The 22,822-nt window shown below is 36.1% G+C and overlaps 1 long non-coding RNA gene across 1 annotated transcript in view; it reads left to right on the forward strand.

Moving 5' to 3' along the window:
- The first annotated feature begins 5,945 nt into the window (after nt 1-5,945).
- LOC107050120 overlaps nt 5,946-22,822 on the forward strand; it is a 36,797-nt gene continuing 19,920 nt past the window's right edge. Inside the window, exon 1 of the long non-coding RNA XR_001462417.3 lies at nt 5,946-6,300. This is a non-coding gene — a long non-coding RNA (uncharacterized LOC107050120). The remainder of the gene's footprint in view (nt 6,301-22,822) is intronic.

Consider the following 22,822-nt stretch of genomic DNA (forward strand, 5'->3'; position numbering starts at 1 on the left):
ACAATCCCCTGGTTGTTCTGCACTTGTTATGTGATAATACTTAAGATGATCTTCTCCATAACCTTCTCCAATAGAAAAGACCCTTAAGATCTTTCCCATAGATGGACAGCACAGTGGCAAGTGTGGCCATAGACTCCTTATTACCAGCTGAGAAAGAGTAGACCCTAAAGAAAAGCTCACCTGATCTTTATTGATGTCAGTGAAATGAAGAAATTCTTAAATGACACTACCCAGTCTATAATTAATGGATATCTATCTGGATAGTCAGTGACCACCGACTACCTTTGAAGTAGCAGTCTCATCCAACAGGGAGTCACGGTAAAAATCTGAACAGTTGAATAACTGTGTTCCTGAGAAGATCAACTGGATTAGTACTATTCTGGTTCCAACTGCTGCAAAATTATGCCATATCTAATGTATTAAATAGCTTTTCCTATGGGAAGCAGTCTATGTCAAACTACCTATGGATATCAAATATCAGATAGCAAAGTTATGCTATTTCATTTCTCATCTCAGATTTTTTTTTTAAATTATGTAACTCTATTAAGAAATAGGGATACAGTGATTTACAGCAGGTGATTAGCAACACTCACAAAACCCTTGCTTAGTCTTCTGAGATCTGGTGTTTATGATAACATTTTCAACCATTTTTTTTTACATACACAAGTTGAACCCTTTTTTTTTGTTCTTGGTAATACCAAGAGAGAGTAAATCTTAATGGTCTAGTGTGACTTGTAGCCATTTCCAAGTCACTTTGTAGCACCACAATAAAGGTAAAAAAAGAGAAAGAGAAAGCAAAGGTAAGACTCCATATCTTTCCAGTAAAAAGTGATTGAGGAACTAACCTGTAAAGGAGTTTTTTAGGAGGTAATGATGAAGGATTCAGGAAAGAAATTTGCCCTTCTACCATGCTACAGTATTAAATCTTGCGTCTAAAGTCATGTAAAACAAAGATATTAGTACATTCATTCACAATTATTATGTTTTTTATTTCTACTCTGATGGATTGAGGTCATTCATATTTGGAATTTACATAAGGATTCCACAATATCTGCTAGCAGAAAAATAATGAACTAACTGGAATAAATGCCAACACAAACACTTATCCACTTTTCTGTGTACTGATTAAGGAGAGATATTTTGTAACATTTTTACATACTATTTTTAGAAACATTCTTCTGCTACTTTACCATCTATGTGATTGTGTGTGTGTGTGTGCTGCTCCCTTTGGTAAACATTTCTAAGAAATAATTACAACAGCTATAAGAGTTTGAGAAACTCTGTCTATCAAAAAAACCCTTCCCCAGCCCCTTCAAAGGCAGGGAAGATAGATCTAAGTCAAGGTAAGTGTAATTAACACTTGCATGGATTTTAGCAGTAAAAAGGGAGCTGGAAAGTTGCTGAATTAACTGAATCAGACAAATCTTTGTGAATCCTTTTTCAGGAAAAGTCCAGATCAGCAGTTGTAATCTTTTGTGTGAGGCAACTCTGCAGAGATATTGTGGAAGATTAGAAGAGACAGCTGTATAACAAAATGCCTATGAAAGAGTTGGGTTCACTTTCACCTGTCACATAGGACTTGCTAAATATTTTTAGGTCTTCATCCTGCAAGGTGTTCTACTTGAATAACTGAAGCCAATAAGAGTCCATACAAAGATCCATACCTGACATGCATAAAGAGATGCTGACACTGTTTTATTTTTATGGCTCAGGTTCATTTGCACCAGTTCCTCTTTGGAATCCATACTGTAACTCTAAAGACAGAGATTGTTTTATCACATGCATGAATTCAGCACTTCACATGGAATGGCCTCCATATTTTAGATAATTTGGAGGAAGTCCCTTAGGGCAAAATAACTTCTAACTGCTCTCAAACTTGAAACTTCTTGTAATCTTTTCTTTATTTGGAGACATAAACCAGTACATATCAAACTTAAATGAATCATAGAATCATAGAATCATAGAATGCTTGGAATTGGAAGGGACTTCTGAAGATCTTCTAGTCCAACTCCCCTGCAATGAACAGGGACACACACAGCTAGATCAGGTTGCCCAGGGCCTGATCCAGCCTCACCTTGAAAGTCTCCACTGGTGAGGCATCAATCACATCTCTGGGTAAATGAAGACTTCTCTATGGCAAATTTAAACTTCTGAACTGTGTGATATGTTTTTTTCTTTGATTCTTTTTTTCTTTATAGGTGGGGTTATTTGTTGAGTTAGCTTTCTTTGAACTGTTTTCAAGATTCCCTTGTCAATGTTCAGAATTCTGCAGAATACAGAATATAAAGTGAGGGTAAGCTATATTTATAGTTGGATGAAAATGTAATTCAGCTAGATTACTTTTTTAGATAGATGACCAGCACCTGAAAGACCTTTTTCAGAAAACAACAGTAAGAGATTACATTAGTAACAACATATTTGATAATATACCAAAAATGTAGAAGTTTAGTAAGATTCTCTACCTTTGTTTCTGACCTGCAGCAACAAAAGATAAAAACAAATATACTGTAGTTCCTTACAAAGAGAATTTCCTAGAGAATTGCTGAAAATGATGTTTATGTGCATTTAACTTATCATTTCATTTGAAAGGGAGCTCAAGATCAATCATAGAATTACAGTCACAGAATCATAGAACGGTAGAATGGCTTAGGTTGGAAGGAAATTTAAAAATCACCTAGTTCAACCCCACTGCCACAGGCAGGGTTGCCACCCACCAGTTCATACAGTAGAATCAATCACAGAATCAGAGAATCAATAAGGTTAAAGAAGACCTCCAAGGTCATCTGGTCCAACTGTCCACCTACCACCAATATTTCTTCTCTAAACCAAGCCCCTTAGTACAACATCTACACATTTCTTGAACACCTCCAGGGACAGTGACTCAACCGCTTCCTTTGGCAGCCCATTCCAGTGCCTGACCAGTCTTTCAGAGAATAAGTTTTTCCTAATATCCAAAATGAACCTCCTGGGTGCAACGTGAGGCCATTCCCTCTAGTCCTATCACTAGTTACACGAGAGAGGAGGCCAACCCCCAGCTCACAACTTCCATTCATGTAGCTGTAGAGAGCTATAAGGTCTCCCCTGAGCCTTTTCTTCTCCAGACTAAACAACTGTAGTTCTCTCAGTCACTCCTTATAAGACTTGTGCTCCAGACCCCTCACCAGTTTCACTGTTCAGGGATTCAGTGTCTTTCTTGTAGTGAGGGGTCCAAAACTGAACTCAGTACTTGAGATTTGGCCTCATCAGAAATGACTACAGGGGGATGATCACCTCTTTGCTCCTGCTGACAACACTATTTCTGATACAAGTCATGATGCCATTGGCCTTCTTGGCCACCTGGGCACACTGCTGGCTCATGTTCAGCTGAGTAACAACCAACACTCCCAGGCCCATTTCCTCAACACAGTCTACCAGCCACTCTGCCTCAAGCCTGTAGTGTTGCCTGGGGTTGTTGTGGCCACAGTGCAGGACCTGGCATTTGGTCTTGTTGAACTTCATCCCGTTAGCCTCAGCCTAGTCATCCAGCCTGTCCAGATCCCTCTGAAGGGCCTTCCTGCCCCCAGGCAGATCAACACTTTCACCCAACTTGGTGTCATCTACAAACTTACTGTGGGTGCACTCAATCCCCTCATCCAGGTCATCAGTAAAGATATTAATCAGGGTTAATCTCAGTACCTACCTCTCTGGAACAACATTCAAGCTTCCAAGGCCTCATCCAACTTGGCCTTGAACACCCCCAGTGAGGGGCATCAACAGCTTTTCTGGGCAGCCTGTTCCAGTGTCTCTCCACCCTTTGAGCAAAAATTTCCTCCTAAGATCTAATTTAAATCTCTCCTCTTTTAGTTTATAACCATTCCCTCTGTCCTATTGAAATATGTAGAAAGTCACTCCCCTCCCCCCGCACTGGCCACCGCCCCCCCAACACTCACCCTGTTTAAGATCACTTTAAGTACTGGAAGGCAGCAATGATGTCTCCTAGGAACATTCTCTCTTCCAAACTAATCACACCTGGGTTCCTCAACCTTTCTCCATAAGAGAGGATGCTCAGATGTGAAGGCTGAAGAAGGAATGTGTAAGTTTCTTGGGTCTCCCAAAAAAACACCAAACAAACAAAAAAAACCAAACAAACAAAAACAAAAAACAAGAAAAGACAGACATTTTATGAATTATTGTTTGTTCTTCATTGGATGTTTCTCAGGTTATGTGAAGTGGGCACATAAGGGATGCTCCAGCACAGTTGTACACAGAGTCACATGTTGTTTTCTTAAGGCTCTTGCCACATTCCACTGCATTCTCTTTTTCTGTGATTTATGCTAAATATTATCTGTCTGCAGAACATCAGTTGTCTAACTCACATGAATGAGTTGAATATATAAACAGTTGTTTGCAGGTGGACTAGCAACAGTTTTCACATTTCAATGCAGAGATGGAGCCAGACATGAAAGACGTAAATCTTCCTTTGTTTCTCCACCATTACTCTTAAAATGAAGAAGGAATTGTCTTTGAAATTTCAAAAAGAGGTCTTTGAGCTGAAACTATAGATTAAAAATTTTAATCCAAACAGTAACCTTCCTGATTATTATGAAAATCTGAAAGAAGTGCCTGTTAATCTGGTCTTAGCATTTATATTTCTTTGTACTTTCTATAATTATGGTAGTTCCTTTGCCTGTCTCTTTCTTGAATTAAAATGTTCTCTCATGAGCTGTTTGAATGGTACTGAAAACCACAGCCAAGCAGTTTCTGGGAACTGTTGTAAACATATGCTCTATTTTCTCTCTATATATTTCTTTTTCCTAGAAATGTTGTAAATATTTTTCTATGTATAGAGAACGTCTAAATTACATAGCTACATGAAATATTAGCCTTGCTAAGAAGAACCATTCCAGAACATAACAAGGAGTTTAAATACAGACGCACATACACAAATTATTTAACTACTACATTATACATATCTAGTTGTAAAAGACTTCTTTTAGACATTTTGGGGTGAGTTTGGCTCTTCAGGCCTTTTTTTTTTTTTTCTGTGAACACACACATGGAAGAGAAAAATGGTTTAGACACTGCAAAATGTTAGTAGCTATGACCCATATCTGTAAAAAATATATATATTTATTACAGCAAAGAAGTTTTAAAAGCTTTCTTAAATTGAATGCACCTACTTTACCAGAACTGCTTCATGATACTGCTTCAGAAACAAAGGAATGCCTTTGAAATATCCTCAATTGTATTTAACCTGTTTCTGCCAGAGGATAGCATGAGACTTACAGTTCTAGCCTGACTTCCATGGGTTGAAAGAGCAGGCTTTTATTTTTTGTGTAGGGTGCACCAACAGAGAGCTCTCTCCCAGCTGAAATGTGAAGGGAAATATGGTATTTGTAAGGCAGTGCAACAATGAAGAACTTGGGATACATTCAGAACATGCATGTAGACCTATCCTTGACTGAAAGCAGTTGAGAAGTCTGCTGTTAAATCAGAAGCTGTAGAATGAATAGATCTGCTTCATTTGTTTATACACGATCTGTGTGGAAAGATATGATTATGGCATCAATTATGTGACTCTGGGAAATTCTTGTTTACTTCTAGCAATAATATGTGCACTTTTACTTAAGAAAAAAAAGTTGTAATTAAGCAAGGGTTTCTATGTTCTTCTATTTTCTTCCTTATTTTGTTGATGCAGAACTCATTAAAGAAGAAAACAGATATAATGTGAACAAATAAAACTGAACTATTTTATTTATTTATTTATTTATTTATTTATTTATTTTACCGCCTGATATAAGTTAATGAAACCTCAAGTGGATGACAGCATGCAGACTTTACCTACTTCTTTCTTACATTTTATTAATTCCCCACAGGTCCAGGCAGGTAAGTGCAAGGAACTTAGGCAACACCATTATACTTCCCACAAAAATGAAGCATAACTTGCTGTGACTAGTATTGTCAGATTTCAGAGCCTAAAGCTGTCGGAATAAGCAAGAAAAGCAACAAAAGGTCTCTATAATCGTCATTTGAAATATTGAACACTGAGTGCCAAACATTTCAAAATGTAGTGTAAATATGATACTTTATTATTTGTTCTTTTATGTACGTTCAAAGATTTTTCTTCACAGTTGTTCTTTCATACACTAAGGAAAAGAAAGACTTCAAAAGAATTACAACAACTGAGCTACAGTAAGTGAAGTTGCTTATTCAGAATTTGAAATGCTTCTGTGGCTACAATGACTTTTCAGCAGCACCTGCTATTTTTATGTCTCTCATTTGGTATCCAAACTTGGAAACACTTGTCATCAAATTTATGAGGTGAGTTATCTTCAAATGAATCCCTTTTTGTTTAACTTGAGTATTTGCTTCCTTGTTTTGATTCCCTTGGATTTAATTATTTGGTTTGTCTGTCCTCTTTGGTGCAAAGTACATGCTGGTCAGTGAATGCAGGTAATAAAACTTTGAGTAGAATACATATTTCACATATTTCTACAACAATGATTTCCTTTTGCCTGTTTGTTTGTCCCTTTGTGCATTTCAAAAGCAGCTCCTTCTACCAGAAAATCCTCTGAGGAACTTTCAAAATGAAAGCATAAGACATCTTTGTACATGCACTTGGAGCCACGGTGGCTTTGCAAGGGCCCAGGAGACAAGCTGTCAGACCAGTGACTCGGTTATTACAGTAGGATGTACTTTCAGCCAAGGTAGTGCTTGGTATGCACTGAACTTGACATTTTCTGACCCTGTAACAGAAGCATGCCTTTGTCATGCTACACAAGCTCACAGTTAGCTGAGGAGAAAAGCAAGGAGAGAGTTAGTTGACTACTGAGTATTGTCAACAGACAGAAACATAATTCTCCAAAAGAATATTTGGGTTATATTTTCAGAAAGCCTGAAACTTGACCTCCATTTGCATGAATGCTTGCATTGATAAAATGAATAATTGATACAAGAATGAGTGCATGCATCCTGATTAACCAAAATTAAGATGTATGGATTATGTACAAGGGGAAATGTTTTAGACTTACTAACACCAGTTGTGCAAAAAGTGATGAGATCAATGAAAGTAACCCTGTCATTCCAAATTCAAACTAGGCAGTGAATTAATAAAATGAAGATGCTTTTCCACTAATGACAGCATGTAGTTTTTCACAAAATGGAAATGACATTTTAAAAATAGGATTGGAAATTGTGCACAGTGTTACATCAACTCGGTGTACTTAGTTGCATAACACTTGTTCTTACAGCGAGAGGTGGTGTCCCTCACTGATGTCTGAGTTGTGTCCCAGTATAAATACTGACTATCCTAGCTCAGGTCACAATATGCAGGCTCGTGTGCTGAGTTCCAAGAGGATGAAATTCTTCTAATGTTTTTTTTTTTTTTTTTCCGAGCTTTTCATCTGTTTATACTGGTTAGCAGTATGTTTATAAACCATTGTTTCTGTTCATGGCTTTTCTAGTACATTGCTGATTTACTTCTACTTGCACATCAAACTTCAGAAAAAGAAAGATTTAAAAAACATTCCTAATGAGAGGCTTATTATTTGCCCATATTTTTGAACTTCAGAAATGTTCATTAAAATATGGCAACCAGCATTTGATTTACTTATCACCTGGTTAAATACGGCTATTTTCACAACTGAAAACAGTAAACAGTTTTGTTCTTATTTACCTTTCAGTTTTAGTGTATTTTCCATAGATCTTCTGATTAATTGTTTGAATATACTTATGACATTAGATAAAAGTATCTTGAAGACTAGGAGATTTTTTTTATTTGACTCATCAATAAAGCTGTTTTACAGAATGTAAATGCTTTATTACCTGAGCCTGAGGTTTACAATGTAAGTAGTTGAGTTTGAGTATATAATACCAAAAGAACATGTTAAAAGAGGGAGAAGAGATTCCTTTGAGCATGGGCAGAAATAGGAGAGGAATAAAAGATATGTTTGAAAGAAGTGTATAAAAGGAAAGTTTCAGCTGTGAATCATGAGCTGAAGAAAGAGAGTCAAGATTGGGAACAAAAGATAAGAACAATGTTTTAATGAAAGGTTAGGCTGAATTTGAAAGGTGAAGTGGGGAATTATGAATTCATTGCAGAAGAAGAGAAGAAGCTAGAGAAGTATTATGCTTATCTGGTATTATCCTTATAACTGATTACTCTACAGGGTTTATTTTGCCATTGTATGTCCTCCATAATGAACCAATAGGATTTGTGTATGAGAGGTGAGCAGTTCCTGTGATGCCTTCTCTCACAATATTCTGGTATCCCAGTTAGGAGATTAGAAATGGGATGGGTGAGCAAGAAGAAGGATAAAACAAGGTTGGACTTACAAATAATTGTTAATATGCCATAAAATAGAAACTTTTAACTGAGTTAGGAACATATTTGTGAAGAACTTCGGTAATTAACAATTCCTTCCTTTAATGGTCCCTTCCAACTAAAATGATTCTATGATTTACAATTCTTACACATCCTCCCAGGAAAATTACCTCCTCAGCTCTTAGAAACTTAAAAGAATAATAACTTTAAATAAAGTCTCCGAGGACAACAGTATCAAGTAGAATAACTTCAGTGAACCAGTAAGCAGAGTCAGATACATAACAGTCACTCCGGAATCTATTAGAGAGTATGATGGACAACAAACTGTTAGTTATTGTAGGCCATCTAAGAGCACAGTTGGTTAACAGCATCACATATATATCAGTGATGTGCAAACAGAATTAGTTGATCAGCAACTGAGTTGCATGTTGCATCAGTATAGATGGTTGATGACCTTATAGATTTTTTTATGGTTGGGACACATCAGTTTCTCTTTCAAAGCACTATCACAGCAATCCATTTAAAACCCAACACAAACATTGTGCAGTGTTGTACTATAAACTGCTTTAGTAGATCAGATACAAAAAACAGTGAGATGCACATTTAATAGAAAAGAGGGAAGGAGATGAATAATGGGTAAAGAAATATTCCTTCCTAGCATATAAACAGATATTTAATAACCATTTTTAGAGTTATTTCATCTTATCATACTGAAACTGTATAACTTAGACATATTGAATGCAATTCTGTGGTAATATTTTGTCCATTTGTGTTTTATGTTTGCTTGTGCATCATGCATACTGTTCCAAAGTATGCAGAAGCTTCATTAATTATTACTGATAATGTGAAAGTGGTCAATTTTTCCAGATGTTCTGCAAATACCTGATATGGCTGATTCCTAGAAGCTAAGAGCTTCAGATGAACAAAACAAATTACACAGAGAAATGGGGTGGAAGATAGTAAATGAGAGACTAGGAAGAAAAGCAGGTAGATATAGTACTAGTTCCAATTATTTCCTCTACACTGCAGTTTATTTTATAAATATAAATTCACTCATTTTAAAAATAAATAAATATAAATGTAACAAGATCCTTTCCCCAAGAATTTTCCACCCAGCTTATATCTAACAAATTAAAATATGAAATAAATGAGTACATGGCTTCCCAGTTCAAAGATTTGTTCAATAATTATGCAGAAAGTGGGAGCAAAGCAACCCATACAAGCAGCCGTCAGTCAAAAAAGAGAAAAACTTGGACCTGTAGGAAGGGATGCAGAACTTGCAATGGGCCTATTAGTAATGCATCAGTGGGAGAAACTAGTTCTTTAAAGCAGAAATAGGGCATAGAATCCTGCAATGAGTAGAGGTAGGAAGTAGGTCTGAAGATTGTTTGAAAAAGAAAAAACATTTTCAAATTTGCTACTTGGTTAGAAAGGAGACATTAACACTGAATTGCTATGCAAGATCATCCAAGTACAGTTTACATTAGCAAAATAACAGACTTAAGGTATTTTCTCATTATTTGCCATGCAGCTTTTTTTTTCTCTTTTCTGATTAGAACTTGCATTTTGCTTTTCTATTCCTTCTGGAACAGTTGTGCTATACAAATTCACTCCTGAGAACTTGTTTTTGTTTTGGCATTGGTTTGTGCCGTTCCATTTCAGCACAGAAAAAAAAAAAAAAAAAAAAAGCCTCTAAGTCTGACAGGTAGAAAGACCTGGAAATTGCTTGGCAACTTAGAAGTCCTCTGTAAAGCACCTTAGACTACCATCTCTATGTCTACTGCTGATTATACAGGTCTAGACAAACATATTATGTACTGTGTTTCCAAATCTGAGGTCATAACATCTGTGTTCCTTATACTGGACAGATTGCTCAATAAGACTACTCCAGTACAGACTCTTAACAAACCTCTATGCTTATGCCAGGAATCATACTTTGAGACTTAGTAAAACATATCTCTGAGGATCACTATATGCTGAGTCATGTATCTTCTCAGTATTTTTTTGTATTTTTAAAAAGTGAGACAGAATAATCACTTTATTGTTTTAAAAACTGCGGTCCAGAGTAAAAATTACAAAGACATCCACACTGCAAATGTGGATAGGAGAAGGGTAAGCTGAATTCCTCCATCTGGGAAATATACATATATATGTGTGAATTATGTTGTAGGAGAAAAAATCTAGCACAATTCCTTTAACACTACCAATGATCTGGCTAAAATGAATGACTAACATACCCGTGTGGCAGTAGTGGCCAGAGAAAACATTGCATTTGATCACTTAGAATGTTTCCCAAGGAAAATATTTGCCTAGAGAACATTTTAATCTCCTATAACAAAGTCCAAGACATTACTCTGTCTGGTTTTATATCACTGTGGGATTTTACTATGGGTTAGATTTTTAACCCAATGCACAGGTACCTCTGATCGTACAGGCATTTCTTTTCTACATTAGTACAAAGCTAAGAAGTTAACTTAAACTGCTGACTTAATTCCTCTTAGAAGTTGTCAGAATTCCTTTGCAGTTCACAATGACATTTGAACCCAGACCTGGAACTTCAGGAGAGCCAACTGTGACTTCTTCAAAGACCTACTTGGTCTGGAATGTTAGAAGGTGAGGGGATCCATGAGAGCTGGCTGGTGCTTAAACACCATTTATCCTGAGCTCAAGATCAGTGCATCCCTAAGAGTTAAAAATCATAGAAAGATGGTAAGAGGTCTGCATGAATGAGCAAGGAACACATGGATAAGCTGAAAAAAAAGAAGAAAATCCATGAAATACGGAAAAAGAATGTGTCCTCCTGGGAAGAATATAGCAATGTTTCCAGGCCCTATAGGATGTAACGAGGAAGGCTAAGGCACTCTTGGAATTAAACCTTGCAAACGAGTTAAAGGATAACAAGAAAGGTTTTTGAAGTATGTTAACAGTACTAGGAAAAGTAGTGAAAATGTGGAACCCCCACTAAATGGGTGCCTTGGTAACAGGGGATGCTGAGAAGGCAGAAATTCTGAATGCCTTCTCTGCTTCAATCTTCAGTACTAAGACTAGCCTTCAAGAATTCCAGACCCTGGAGGTAAGAGAGAGAGTTTGGGGAAAGGAAGACTTTCTGTTGATTGAGGTCAGAGAGTGTGTAGCCAAAATCAACACACACAAATCTATGGGCCCCGATGGGGTGCACCCATGTGTGCTGAGAGAACTGGCAAAGGTGATTGCTGAATCACTCTCAGTCATCTTTGAAAGGTACTGGGAAACGGAAGAGGTGGCTGAAGGCTGGATGATAGCTGGTGTCACTCCAGTCATCAAAAAGAGCAAGAAGGAGGACCTGGGAAAATACATGCCAGTCAGTCTCACTTTTGTCTCCAGAAAGGTGATGGTACGACTTGTTCTGGATGCCATCTCCAAGCAGTTGGAAGACAATAACGTTATCAGGAGTAGTCAGCATGGATTCAGCAAGGGAAAATCATGCTTAACCAATCTGGTAGCTTTCTATGATGTCATCACTGTCTGACTAGATGGATAGAGAGCAGTGGATGTTGTGTACCTTGACTTCAGAAAGGCATTTGACACAGTCTCCCACAACATCCTTGTTATGAAACTTAGAAAATATGGGATAGATGAGTGGCTGGTGAGGTGGACTGAGAACTGGCTGACTGTCCAAGTTCAGAGGGTTGTCATCAGTGACACAGGGTCTGGTTGGAGGCCTGTAACTAGCAGTGTTCCACAGGAGCTGGTGCTGGACCTGGTCTTGCTCAACATCTTCATCAGTGACCTGGATGAAGGGATACAATCCACCCTTAGCTAGTTTGCTGATGAGACAGAGCTGGGAGGATTGGCTGACTCACCAGAAGGCAAGATTTGATAGCACCTAAAAAAGGTATTGCCACCGCTCTCCATAAAAAGTACCTCCGTAAATTCATAGAAACCCTTGCTTAACAGCATTTAGGGGGAAAAAATAAGCAGGAGATTACAAGAAAATTTTACAGCTAAAAGCTAAAAAAAAAAAAAATAAAAATAAAAAAGAGAGAGAGAGAGAGGGAAAGGGAAGTGAGGAGATCCAAACATTTGAAAACCATAGAATCATAGAATGCCCTGGGTTTAGAATGGCCTGGGTTGAAAAGGACCACAATGTTCATCGAGTTTCAACCCCCAAAATGACTGTCCTCCAGCTACAAAGAGCTCTCCAGAAAAGGGCAAACAAAAGCAGCCCTCTTTGCCATTTAACCTGGCTACATTTATTCATATCATACACACTGGTGTGTTCAGTCAGATGTGTGCACCTTACATTAAACTCAAGTCCCTGAAGAGCTGCATTGTAAGGCTTTGGGAGAAGGTATGTTTAAAGCAGCAGGAAAACATAACAGAGAGACTAAATTATGAAGTCCAGAGCATCTGGACTCTGACATTTTGTTTCTGGGAAGAAATTATAAATGGACAACATAAGGCCAGTAAATGAACTGGATGCACATAGAACAGGAATGGAAGGATGACTCAGAGCACCTGGCTAAGTAAACTTGAAAGCAACATAGCAATCCAGTGAACGATGTGCAGAGGGAGTGTAAACAGACTCACTGACCTTCATTTTCCTTTTGGCCTGGCCGAGTTTTATCCCTAGCTCTCTGTTGCTGAAAAAAAATAGGCTATGCTAGTCATCTTTACAGCTCAGATGAGTATTGGATAGATGATGCTGGATGATTGGATGATTATTTCTTAATACTCGGTGGTCTTTTAATATTAATTTGTTCCATGTTATTAAGGAGAGATAAATTAAGCTTTTGAGGAAGCTTATTATGTATTTAATATTTCTATGAACATACTGTAAATGCAATTTTTCTACTCTTTGGCTTGTGATGCTACTGAAAAACAGAGAATGTATTTACTTTAACAACTATAAACATACCATCCACTCATCTTCATTTTCTCACCTATTCAACAGCAAAATCATTTACTCTAGCAGTAAATTTACTCAGAACTGCAAAACATTTCTGATACTGTACTGATATATTTCCTCTGTTTGCAGAATTGATGAAAATACATATTTTAATTATACAGAGAGTAATATATATAATTATTGCATTTTGTCCATTGTGGTGCATAAAGTGGTTCTTTTGTGGTTTTGATATTCTGTTAGCTTTTACTAGACCATGATTTTGTCATTTAAGTGGAGTTATTGGTTTCTTAATGCTTTCCGGTACAGATCTATTTTCGCTGTTTTCTTATGCAATCGTATGACCATGTAGGCACACCTCGCTGCAGTACTGACACGCAACAGGAGAGAAACAGCTGTAGAATGCAGAACAGCAGAGAGTAGTTGTGGTATATTGAGGACTCAGGGAATGGGAAAGCTCTGGAGCTATGAGGAGTGATTCATTCATGGAGCCAGAAGAACCGTGAATCACAGCTTTGTTCTTGCCATGTTAGCAAGCCAAATGCTCCCATCAGGAGACCAAAAGCATTCAGGCCTTGTTTTTAGAAACCTATAACCTGTATAACCAGCTTGATATTAGTTTTGTGGGCCTTTTGAAGCCTTTATTTTAGAACCGCTGTTTCTCTGGTGAATAAGTCTACCAAAGGAGAAGATTGCAATTGTTTGGATTTTATTGACTAACATATTTCATAGATTCTTTCTCCAGTTGTGCTATTATGAATTGACTGTATAATAGGATTTAGTTCAACAAATCACTGAGCTATTACAAAGTGTTCTCCTTTGCTTACTTAAAAATGCTATTGTGTAGTTTTTTTCCACAGAAAGTCAATCATACATTGAAGGCATCAAAAAGACTTGCACAGAACCTTGCTGTTGCACAAACAAACTAGGTTATTCCACCAGTTATCTGTGAATCTGGGTTAGGTTGCCTATACCTAACCCAAAGTCTAATCTTTGAACCTGATTTTGCTTCTATCTGTAGTCCTGCTTTTTTTTTTTCCACAAAATCTTAAAGCTAGGCTTTAGAAAATGTTGTCTAACCTCTTGGATTTAATAAAAAATACTTTATCATTACTTTATATCATCTCTCTTAAATAAAATTTAGATTTATGGATATTATCGAGTTGAAAAGTTGTTTAGACTATCAAAGACAATGAAGCTTTGCATTACAAAGGGATACTTGTTTTATCTAATTAATATCTAACTAACATGTATTTATACAGTTGGAAGATAAGCTGCAGAGATATTTCTTATACTACAGGAGGACATTAGGCATTCTAACTGCAGATAAAGTTGTCATTTCTGTAGGAAACTATAGCTTCACTTAATAAAAACTTTCTTTCTTCTGGATCATTAATTGTCCTCAATTATAAAACCTAATTACCTGTATAAAGCAGAGAATTCCTGCTATTTCATTCTGTTTTTCATTGGTATAAAATGAAATTTCTAGTTCACAAAAACAAATACGTAAAATCACACCCTCCCTATTCAGATCAAAGTTGTAACAATATAAAGGCTTTAAAAATGAATTCAGAACATTACAAACTTTGTGATGGAATTCTCTTTGAGTACCAACTACAATACCAAAAGAAACAGGATATCAAATCAGACTTGAGATTTGAAAAGTTGTTTCTTGCCTTTGGATAAACAACCAACTAAACAAATAACAACAACTTTGGTAATACTTGATATTTTTCTCTATGGTACAATTTTCATAATTATTTTGCATAGTTGTACACAGTTAGTCATTGAGATCAGGAGGTTAATACAACTCAAAAAAAGCTAGACAGCTTTATTGAGTCCCAAGAACACCCAAATAAGATATAAAATACACTAGACATTCTTTCATGTGATTAAGAGCATGTGTTTTGTCTTTTTAAGTACTAGGAATAAAAGAAAAAGGGTTTTTACTTGTGGAAAATTATCTTTCAAATGTGTATTTGATAGTTACTACCATTTCCTCTGGGACAAATACCAAAAGCCACTGGAAATAGTCAAATAATATACCAAAATGAATCACTGGTCTACTCATCCTCTGTAGAAACTTCCTTTTTCCAACAGCCTACTGAAGTTAGAGACTGAATCTCCAGATATTATCAAATAATACGAAGTTATTAAAAGCTATATAGAAATTATTGAGTGCAACCATTCTATTTTATGTAATTTCTAAAACATATATTCTTGGATATAGGGAACTGTGTAGTGGAAGAATTACTACAGAACTGATTCTATTAAAGTTCGTAGGCAGTGGGGAAAAAATCTTTCAATTTAAGAAAAAATCATTCATACAACTTCTTCATTGGGAATTACCTTGGTGTTTTGTAATACTCTTAGATACAATGCACTGCAAGTGAAATTCTCAAGTTTATGAGAAAATTTGACCGTTCTTTCTTAACACATTCTCTACATTTTTTTACATATAGCAGAAAGAGAATCTAACCAACAACTTAAAATTCAGTATTACTGTACTTCAGCTTCCCTTAGCTCCAAATCCCACACATTCAAAAAAAGGACTGATAGAACATCTAAGTCCTTTCCACTACATGATGAATGTCACCAGTACAGAAGAATCTAAGAGTTGCATCTTGATCCATATCGTTCTTAATGGATTTCTCTTTGAGAAATAATCTCAGGATTATAGAAGTGCAAAGGCTTACTCTACCCTGCAGTATGTCTATTGTCAGTAAAGTAGCATTAGGGAGGAAAATTAATAGTCAAGCTAAGCACATTCAGTAAGGGATTAATTCAGAACATGAATTTCATCTGCTATTTCACTTTCTTTGGTTAGGGTAAATAGTATAGCATTTGATAATTCTGAATCTTGCACATGTGTGATATAAAACAAGATACCAGTAATACTCAGCATTATTTTTTTCCTGTAGAGTCTACTATATTTTACAGTGCTTCCCAAGAGCTTTGAAACTACAGTCACCCATTACATCTGCCACTGAAGCATATGTGCAACATATCCGCCTTTACGCATTATGCAAATCTTAGTAGAGATTTTGCTTAAGTTTTTGAAGCATAAAAATAGGAAAACTTAAATAACAAAACCAAACCTATATTTTTTCCTACCTGTTTTAGAAATGAGTTATATTTAAAATGGTAGATTATTCTGTTATGTCAATGAGGGGGAGGACGAGTCTTTCATTTTTCCTTGTGTCTTAGATCCAAGTGTATTCCCCAGAAAGGGAGACTGTTGGAGATGAACTGCAGAATCCAAAATTAATTTGTCCTCCTCACATGTAGTTGTGCATTTCAAAGTCTGATTTTTGCACCAGAATGGTGATATTGGAAAGGATATTCATGCTTATATATTGCTAGAAGGTCTTAGTCATTGAATATTCTGGACATAGGGTTTTGTGTTTGTCACAAAAAGGAGGACAAATGGTCATCAAAGATTGACTAACTTACTTAGATGATTGCTTGCTGACTATGAGGAGTCAGTATGTAAGTGACAGCACAGAGACGTTTTCCTTGAAATTTAATGTATGCCACATTTTAAGGCTTACTATGGTTGTGTTCATCAATAGATTTTTGTCCTTGGATTGTCTGTTCCTTCTTTTCCAGTTTTAAAGCAGTGCTATGTTTTGCAGAAGCGAGGAAGTATTTGCAACTACTTATACAGTTCCTGATTTTCCTATTAATATATTAGAGACCCAAAAATACATTAGTAGTATATGAATCCCTTCCCTTCACAGAGACATTGTACCTAGGCACTGTTGGTGTTAGAAAGAAAAACTGAGACCACCACAAAAAATATTTCAAGTTTTAACATTCCTAGGGTTCAAGAAGTGCCTGCCAAACTGCAGCCAAAACTTTAACTTAGAAGGATTTCCTTGCTTGTTTAGTTTCATATTGATGATTATTATGACAAATTAGTAGCCCAATTCTAAAAACTACTATAAATGCAAATGAAAATTTCAATAGTAATTTCGCTGAACACATAACTATTTAATAAAAAAATTTCTAAACCCTGCTATTTTTGGAGGATAGAAAGATCCTTTTTTTCTATATTTTATTCTTTTCTTGAAAAATTGGACAAATAATACAATCACACACATACACCACTTCAAAAATAAAAAATAAAAAGGAAAAGAAAATGCAAAACAAAAAAGGTCTTACAAAACAAATTTCAAAAGTCCACTACTTGATCTATTCTTAAAGTTTGTCTTTCTAATGCATCTGCTAAATATAACTCTGCTTTGAATGTATTATTTGAAGAAGGATTCCAAGAAATGTGAGAATACAAAAGTTTCTATAGCCTTAAATCAAGCTACTGGAAACAATTACCCACCAATTACCATGTGACAAGTAACAGGCAGCAAGAAACCACAAACAATGGATCCTTTAAATTTAAAATTACATGTTATTTTAATAAAGAGTTTTATTGTTAATATTTCAAAAAACAAACAAACAAACAAACACACTTTAATTCTTATTAAACTTAAATGAAATAAAAATGGCTTATATAAATAAAATAACAATAATGACCAAGTAATTAAAAATTCAAGGACACTACAAGGATATAAATTACTTTTTTATTTTAGGTACACAGATAATTTTGTAACATTCATGTAAGCTAATCATACACTCTTAGAATGATGGTGTGGTATGAAAAGTTATGGAATGATCATGAAGGTTTTTATCCTATACCTTTCAGCCCTGTAATTTCCTATATCAATCTAGAACAGTGGGAGAGTACACAGTGTGCACTGCACATTTTATCACTGGAAATGTAGTAAAGTTAAAGAGAATTGAGTTTCCCTCTTTCCTTCCTTTTATCGTGTTTTATGTGATGTATTTACACATAATAGGAAACATCAGTATAAAATATCTGTACATATTTCCTTGAGGATCATAAACAAGTTTAATACTTGAAATTTAACACCAATAAACGTTTCCTAATCTCTGAAACACATCAGAGTTTAAAAATATATTTTAAATAAAATTGTTATTTTCTGTCCATTTGATAGATAGACCCATCATTCTACAATGAGATTAGCAACAAGAAGAATGGAATGTTGCGGAGTTCTCAGCAACTTTTTTTTAATCTTGATTCAAACCTCTTTTAATCAGTTCATAAAGAACTTTCAATATATCTATTTAAAGAGAAAGACTCTCTGCAACTCTGCCTATCCCAAGCATGAATTTGGCGCTACAAACTGTTACAGCCATATCTGTGGTGAGCACCACAGCTCAGAATTAGAAAGTGCAAAAACAAATAGTTGCACTTTCTAATTCTGAAAAAAAAAAAAAAAAAGAAATGAGTTTTCTTTCAAAAAGAAAGTGAGTATGTCTGTTCAACTCAAAGTAAAACTCATGGGGTACAAAGAATGTTTGTACTTTATGCAGGAAATAAATCTATCACAGATTTAACACTTTATGTGGATGAAGATTCTACATTTTGCCTCAAAGATTGGTCTATGTGGAGGAATAATTATCTAATAAGTGAGAATTTCCATAAAATCTGAGGGTGTTTTTTATAAATCTTATTTTTCATTATGTTATTTCATTATGTGATGAGAATGAATATTACACTGCAAATGAACAAAATAGAACAAAACCCCTTTGCCCTCATGTGAAAGAACAGCAGTACTTTCCAAATAATTCTACAGAAATAGCTAAATCTTACTGTTCTGAAACAATACAACCTAAGAGTTCAAGCCTTTGCTCTAATCCAACAATAAAAGAAAAAGTCATACATGTACAATTTGATATGTTGGGCTTCCATGCTACTTTTATATTTTATGTGTGTACCCTGCTAATCCATCTGTCCCTCTGTAGCTGTAGTCTGGCACCGGCAGAATTATCTCTGAAAAGAATGTAAATTCCATAACGCAGCTGCAAGCACAAAGGCACATGACTGCTGTCAGACAAAATGACAAATGTTCATATTTTATGGCTCTGATTTCTGTGTAAGTAGTTCTTACCTTTCATTTTCATAGTCTGAATAATGGGAGTAATTGTCTATCATTACAAACCTGGAAAATGTGGTTCTTTGAGAGGGGAAGAAATGTAGAAGTTACATACTTACATTCTTAAATGAAGGCATAGCCACTGACAACCACTGTTTGCTTTGCAGCAGAATCTGGCTTTTACTTTTTGTGAAAAATACTTTTTCTGAGAAGGGCTGACAGCAACATCATTACAAACGATTATAAAGATTCATCTTCTCTTTGTGTTGTTCAAGTTGAAAGCAAAATTTCAAAATATTTGGGGCTCATCTACAATCAAAATTTCACTAATCAGAGTTCCTGAGGTGGGGTGTATGCAGCTGTTCATGATTAAAAAATCAATCTTTGCACATGCTGCTGGAAAAAAAAATCAGAAATTCCAATTCATTTTTTTTTTCTCATATGTAAGCATCTTTAATCTGAGTACAGCAAACTCTATGGGAATTCTTTCAGAAGAAGATGAACTCCATGTTCAGACAGAGAAACTTAGCACCCAGCACTCAGGTAAATATCTTCATAACTGAAGGCTGAGATAGAATGAGACTAGTATGTATAGTTACTGCTACTTTATCCAGAACTGATTCTCCCATGTCTGCAGAACAAGAGGGGAAGGGCAATCAAAACACATCAGAGTATAAGAGTTTAAGATCTTGATTTGGTTGCCTATAGATAGATATCTAGTGGCTTTTGAAATGTCCTCTGGTAGCAAAACATCCACATGGGGCTGCCAAATATGATGCAGTGTGTATGGGAGGTCAGTGCCATAATAGACTGCTGTTTCAAGAACAGAGAGGACTTCCTAAGGCAAATCAAATGGCATTAGATGCCCTCACTTAGGCAACTGAATCATGCCAGGTTGACATCCTGAAGCCCTTCAGAAGCAACACAAGCCACCTATCCTAGTTCTCTGTGATTAAGGTGATTAAGATGTTACATTAGCTAGCATTTTAGTCAGATCAGGAATTCATGTTTGAAGAGTTTCTCAGTCATTCCTTTTACTGGGCACGGGTTGCATGGCAGAGCAGATTTGGAGCACGCTAAATGATATAGTATTCCTTGAAAAAGGAATAAGCCAAATTATGCACTCCTGGAGAGAATATAGTTGCAACCCCACTGTTAATGTGGATTCAGTCAATGGAGCCAGAGTAGAGCCAATCGTAAGGAAAGCATTACAAAACTCATAAAGGTAGATGCTGGGATCATAGCAACACCTGGCTCACTCTACAGATACAATTGCTTTGAACTATACTCTGTTAAAATAGGTATAACCTACCTACAGCCTGCTTCCAATGACTTTGTATAGAAGTAATGCACCTTTTGCACATCAGTCTAACCATTCTTAATGCTCCTATTAAAAAAAAAGAAGGAATTTCCAAGAGAATAGAAATTCTCTATTCTTACTACAAAAGGCAGGACTGCAGACCTCAGGGCAAGAGCCAGCGTGGAGCCTCTTATCTACATGGTACCAAAGATGGGAATTCAAATGTTATCATCTATGGAAAACAAAACAAAACAAAACAAAAAAAACCTCAGGAAAGGTAGAGGAAGCATTCCCTCTGCCCAAGATCTAAAACTTTTCCAGGCTTCTATGGAAATCTGGATAGTTGTCCTGGTTTCATGTGGGATAGAGTTGATTCTCTTCATGGTGGCTGGTATGATGCCACATTTTCACTTTAAGAGAAAAACAATGTTGATAGGACACCATTGTATTAGCTGTTCTTGAGTAGCGCTGCACAGAGCCAAGGATGTTCCAGCTTCTCTTACTGTCAGTGAGGGGGCTGAGATGGCAGGAAGTGGGAGGGAACAGAAGCAGAGCAGCTGACCCAAACTGACAAAAGGGATATTCCATAACATATGGCATTATACTGAACAATAAAACTGGGGAGAGATAGTCAGTAATAGTTACTATCTTTGCTATTATTTTTTTAATTTTTTTATTTCATTTTCTGTCACAGTAATTTATTTATTTATTTTTAATCTCAACCCTTGAGATTTAGGCAAATAACTGTAGTTTGCAGAAATACTAAGGAATGCTTCCGATGCATATCAGCCTTGGATGGTAGCAGTGTTGATGAGAAACTCCTATTGCCCTTATGGAGGGCATTGGATCACACCTCAACCTGTTTTAAGTGGATGTGTACACTACAGCATACAGAAAAATATGATAACTACATATGGATTCAAGCAGAGGTTCTGAAGAATGAGATGATTTTGTCTGTAATCTTTCAACCCAAAGGTTGAAAGCACAGAGATAACTTCCTTCACAAGTGTAATTGCTGTCTATATCTATCCTAATTTCTCTTTTACCTCAGACTAATGCCAGGCTGTTCTGTCACTTCTATGTTGTGGAAGAGGCTTAAATGGAGAGTTGTGATTCATGTTCCATTAAGCCCTGAATGAAGCTGCAGCTGTTTGGAAGGGTTTACAGCTGCTGTTTGATCCAACTTCAAAGGTTACATATGAGCTACATTGCATTTTCTCATCAAATTAAATGCTCTTATGGGAAAAAAAAAAAAAAAAACCTCATTATTTTATGTATGCCGCTCCTAAAGTAATGCCTCCTATACATTTCCATGGAAACTACTATGGATACAAAGAAGACTATTTGCAGAAGAGCACTGTTTGATAGAGCAATTTATCAGCTACAAAACACTATTTCTCAACATGGTCACTACCATTAGCTATGCATTTTCACCAGCCAATGAACAAGAGCCTGCATGCCATATTCGTAAAGATCTGCATCAATGGAGGTGGCCCACTGTTGCCACTGCTGAAACACACCACACACTGTCTCTCTGTGCTCACATCTACTGTTGGGTCTCCATAAATGTCCAGCAAGTATTAACAATTGTCAGTGGGTGCAATTTTTTCTGCATGGAGGAATTCAGTGGCACACCTTTTCTTCATACACACTTCCATGAAACATTTTGTCAGACTACCCTTCTGCTGCCATCTGTCTGTAATGAAATATTAGCAAGAAGGTTCAGTCTCTGCTTCCATACTAACAATATCTGCCTCTGACATTCTGGGCCACCATAATAAAATAGGAGGCATTACTTTTCAAGCAGCCCTTGTATCATGAATGGCATATGTATCCAACTATTTCAAAACCCCAATTTTTCTGTCATAAATGTGTGTCTTGGAAACATATTAAGTCATGAGAAATTCTATATATCTCAAAATATATTTTATTTCTTTGTGAACTAACAGTTTGCTAGAACACTTTGTCAGGGGTCTGGGCACATGATTTATGATTTAGTTGCATGAAAGTTTGGACACTTCCTTGTTTTACGCTCCACAGATCTCCCTTTCTGAGTGGATAATATTCATTAATTTTGAATATACTCCTCTGTGTTTCAACCCTTATAAACTGAATTGATTAAATATTTAGATTTCCCAGAATGGTGACACTTCTAATTTCTACAAGGCAACTCTGAGTGGTTTTTGTAACCCTTTGACTATTAAAAAAAAATTTGGGATTCAGTAGAGTAAAATAAGCAAGTCATACTGAAGTAACATTCATCGCTTAGGATTAAAAATTATATGGGATTTTTCAATCAAATATTTTTATATGTGATTTGAGCATGACACCCCTGATTTCCTCCACAGGAAATACAGTTTTCAAATGTTTATCACTTA

The sequence above is a fragment of the Gallus gallus genome, chromosome 1, assembly GCF_016699485.2.
Source record: "Gallus gallus isolate bGalGal1 chromosome 1, bGalGal1.mat.broiler.GRCg7b, whole genome shotgun sequence".
Taxonomy (NCBI): Eukaryota; Metazoa; Chordata; class Aves; order Galliformes; family Phasianidae; genus Gallus; species Gallus gallus.